Genomic DNA, 4,765 nt, shown 5'->3' with positions numbered 1-4,765 from the left:
TTGTAACTTACTTACTGCTGCACGGTGGCGGTTTAATCATGTTACCGTAATCGTGTGACCATTCTGTTTAAAGTTAACAGGCCGAGTTTTACACAGAAAGTTAATGTGAAACGGAACTAGGTAAATTCAGCCAACACAAATACTTAGTGAGGGTTAGAAAACTTTAGGGATAGGCTTACAACAGGTCACTAAAATGATGTGACGCATTCTCATGAATGGGTTCCTAAGATATCGTACCAAAACATATGCACTTAATAATTAGTGTGATATCCCACAAAGATGGCAGTACAGTCTAGGCACCAAATAGCTAGTTAAGATTAGAAAAAAAAATTGTTGTTTGGATTAAAACACCATTCCCCTTTAGGTTGTACTCCCACAACACGAACACGCGTTTTCTTGGTGAAAGTCTTCCTGACTGTGGGTGCTCCAAGGCTGAATTCACCACTCAGCCTCACACACCCACACTTCTCTTTAGTGTTTCTGCGGCTTTGTGTTCCGCAGCTCCTGTGCGCGCGTGTGTGTGTGACACAAACACCACTCCCCCACTTAAAAGCCGTGTTGTACGACCCACCTATACCACCAGACCTCCTCCCGACATAGACCAAAGCACTCTTACAGCAGCAGTCGACGTGGTGCATGCAGCAATAAATAAGTGGCATTCATACAAAGTCCTGTTTGTTTGGCCCATCCATCATGCTAACCTGCCTCCTTACATGTAGTTGGCGCTCATAATGTCACCTCATTTCTGCTCTTGCGATAATTACTACAGACACAAGCGGTTGCACCCCATAGTCCCCGTTTGACAAGAAACGTAATTGCTTGCATAATTGACCCATTCGGGTGGTTTTCTGGGGAAGGATGGCTGGACTGTAAAGATGGAGCCTTATACAGCAGCATGAGGTTGCTTCTCTAACAGCAGTGTCCGATTAATCAGCCACATCACTGCAAGCATTTCACCTTCCCACAGTGTTTAACATCCGGCTTCAGCCTGTCAGAAAGTGACAGCTGAAACTCTTCACAGAACCATGACTTCACCCATACCAGGAACTTTACTGACACTGGCTCTCCTATAGACACACACGCACAAGTGCAGACAGACACACACACACACACACGTTATTGGCTAAGAAATGAGTGCAGAACAGCAGAGAGCTGCATTGATCGATATGAGCAGTGGTGTCAAAAGATCAGCACACCGAGACGTTTCAGCTGGCCACCTCGAGGCAAGCCTGTTTTAAAAGCTAAGGAGTTGACATCATGCTTGATGAAAGATTGTGTGTGTGTGTGTGTGTGTGTGTGTGTGTGTGTGTGTGTGTGTGTGTGTGGTATGCAGGTAATCAGTCAGTAGCAGATCCATTCAGTGTGAAAAGCAAAATTTGTCTTCCGAATTCTGCACTTCATGCCATCGTATATACTTTATTTAGAAATACACTTTCCATATTTGTCACTTCTCAGTTACTTGAACTTTTAACTCGCCTTTACTCTGTTCCTTACTGCGGAGTGCCTGGAAGCGATGTGGAGGAAAACATTTTAGATGGGAGGAAATAAATACAGACAGATTTTTCTTTGGTATTCTTTTGCAATTCTAATGTGAGTCCTTCAGAGTAAAAGCACCATCTGCACAAATGGTAACCAACTAAAAAAAAAAAATAATTTCCACAAAACACTGAACACATCCGAATATTCCTCATTATCCGAACCTTGTTTTAACCATCCTAGGTGAATACCAAAAATGTTACTATTGTTAGCGCTTAGTTTTCGGTTTCCCAAATGTCAAAGTGACCTGAAAGAACATGATGCTGTGTTCAAACTTTTTTGAGAGAATGCAAAAACAGATGGGTTCCCCCTTTTCTATCTGTATGAAGGTGAACGTATGAAGTACCTTTAGGAGCTTCATAGGAAACACAAAGAGGCTGTCCTCATCAGAAAAATGAAAGCAACGGTCATTTATTTAAAGGCCCTGAAGACTATTTCTAAATTAGCCCATTACTGTGAGCTATGCGCTGATACGTGACCTCAAATATTTTCTGCCTAGGTCAGAACAGTGAAGGTTGTTTTTACAGACTTTTCTGTATGTGTGTTTTTGTCGTTTTGGACAGCCCAGTCAAATTACCGTTTCTGTTCTTCACACTGAAAGACTTGTATGAAAATAAATCCAAAATATTAAAACGTGAAATAGTGAAATGTATAAATCCTCCAAACACAATACACTATCATGCATGTGTTCTTTCTTGCGGTATTTTTCTTTTTTTTGGGTGCTAGCTCGGCTCCCACTGCTTACTGCCAGACTTTGTTCTCAGTTTTGTGTCTCTGCCCATATTTCACATCATGAGTTCATTGTGCAGGACACACTATTTGGGTAAACCTTTCATCCTTATTTTAAAAAGATTACAAGGAAAATAGAACGTAAGAGTGATACAAACTTTGGAAAAGCGTTGCAATTTAAGACAGTCCAGCACTCTGCACGACGGCAGGCGAGGAAACTCAAATTGATTACCTGGAGGTACAGTTCGGTTTCATGTGTGTTACGTCTGTTTGATGGCGCGTGTGGGTAGTGGTGAAGTGAATATTACTGAACTGCTGTTAAAAGTGCCTGATGGGGGCTTTCAGTCAGGCTCAGAATCAGAAAAAAACAAGCCTCACACTGACAGAATAATCCTTATTGATGGCTTCAGCTATTTTCAAAAGAGCATGTTGCCATTTACACAGCTCAAGGTTAGTTAGGATGTCTTCTTTCGGTTTTAAAATACACGCAGGATCTGTCTTTATCATACATAACTTGGCTCTGGGAGAAGCACTGTGAAACCAAGCAGATTGCTTTAATCTGGAGGATGGAAATACCTTGTATTTCACTAAGGTATTTACTTGATTTCATGCAGTTTGACTAGATGCTAATGCCTTCATAGATCTGAGAATCTATATCCACGGCAGGTATCTAAGACCCCTTAATGGTCTTAAATGTGCAGGAAAAGTTTGTGCTTTTGAGCCAGTGGCAAACCTGTGAATAACACTCCATCTTCTAATTATCCACTGCACTACAAGCTTGAAGAAGTGGTACGGGAGAACACTGTGTCTACAGGTTACTTTTTAAGAAATGAAGCTTAGGTTTTCCAGACATGTGCTCCTTGGGCCAATTACTGCCTCTGTCTGCCCTAGGATGGTGGTGGATTATAGAATAAATTGAAGGTTATTTGAGCATAATTGCCAGGTTGCTTTGGCCTAATCAGACGAGGGTGTGCAGTCAGACTGGAGATCAGGCTCACGTGTTGTTCACAAATGACTCCTGCATTGCTTTTCCTTGCCCTTGCGTTCTGTCGGCTGGAAATGTAGCCTCTTTGTGTTGTTTGCACGCTGTTGCTGTTGTGGGAGCCTGGGCTGAATATAAATTCCACAGCTTAGGCTACGAATATGTGATTAGAATGTATCGGTGTTGGGCTTGTCAGTCAAAAGGGTGTTATTTCTTAACATGAAATTTAAAAAAATATATTACGTTGTACATTGTTACTGTTTTTAAATGATGAGTCCATTAAATGGATTGCCTTACAACAATAAGTATGCGTTGAAAGCAATTTTATGATAACCTTTTTTTAAAGATTATTATAGGAGGAGCAAACCTTGACACATGGGTGCTCCACCAGGTGAGCCACCCAGGTGCCCTCAAGTCCCTTCTCAAGCACAAACGGCAAAACAAAACTGTACTTCCAGCTTTGTAAGTGTGAAGATTTGCTGCTTTTCTCTGTTTTATTTCACTGTAAATTGACTACTGTGTTGTGAATTGTTAATACAGGTTTAAATGAATGTGTGTTGGCCATTATTCACCCTTAGCCAGTGATAACAGTTGTTACTTAGCTGCCGGCCAAAACATTCTGCCCCTCTGTGCAGATGACCAACATCCTGTTTTATTGTCAAATTAGGAGGTGAGGGGGGGGGGGGGGGGGGGGGGGGGGGGGGGGGGGGGTCCGTATAAACTTTGCTCTCCCATTTAATCTGTAAAAAACAAGGAATGGATAAACATGGATGCTGTGAGAGAGCTTCAGTCAGAAGTGTTAGTATTCTTACAAACGCAGCCCCTTATGTTTGGCTGATTTTAATTGTGATGACATAATTAAAACTGTGTGCTCATTAGTTGCACTAAGCTGCTCATTACTGGGTGAGAGTCACAATTGTGCACAGATGTGTGGGCAGCGTGCATCTCTCCAGCCTGTGTCGGCTTCTCGAGCTCTTTGGAGTCAAACTAAGCCGATCACAGTAGAGCACTTTCAGAAAGTCTCTCTCACTCTCTCCGCACCTAGCCGCCGATCAAACAAGTGTGCGCGCGCGCGCGCCCGTGCACGTTCTGTCGTATGAATAATCGTCCTTCACTGAGATGTTCCAAAAACTAAAATTGCACTGAAATAAAGGACACGAGGCACCGTGAGACATGTCGACGAGAGCCGCTGCGAAGGCTTGGAAGTCAACACCATGTCATCGGATTTTTAATGCCACAGTCCAATGATGTGCGCACACGCACGCACGCACACACGCGCGCGCACACACACACACACACAAAGACAAGAGCTGCGAAGCCGCGGAAACACTAAAGAGAAGTGTGGGTTTGTGAGGCTGAGCCGGTGAATTCAGCTTTGGAGCACCCACAGTCAGTAAAATGGAGGAGGTGATAGGTAGTGTGGGATGAGATTGTAGGTGCCCAGAGCTGCCAGGAAGAGGTAGGAGAATTCAAAACATGTTAAAGCTTTGAAGGGAAAGACAAGATGCAGCTGAGGAG

General features: G+C 43.1%; 1 protein-coding gene across 2 annotated transcripts in view; it reads right to left on the bottom strand.

Annotated features, from left to right (window-relative positions):
- lrrtm4l1 (leucine rich repeat transmembrane neuronal 4 like 1) overlaps positions 1-4,765 on the bottom strand; it is a 58,260-nt gene that overhangs the window by 52,177 nt on the left and 1,318 nt on the right. The gene's annotated exons all lie outside the window — the stretch shown is intronic.

Source organism: Etheostoma spectabile, chromosome 16, assembly GCF_008692095.1.
Source record: "Etheostoma spectabile isolate EspeVRDwgs_2016 chromosome 16, UIUC_Espe_1.0, whole genome shotgun sequence".
Taxonomy (NCBI): domain Eukaryota; kingdom Metazoa; phylum Chordata; class Actinopteri; order Perciformes; family Percidae; genus Etheostoma; species Etheostoma spectabile.
Note: the sequence above shows the minus strand (reverse complement) of the source record. Positions and strands in the feature narration are given on the sequence as shown.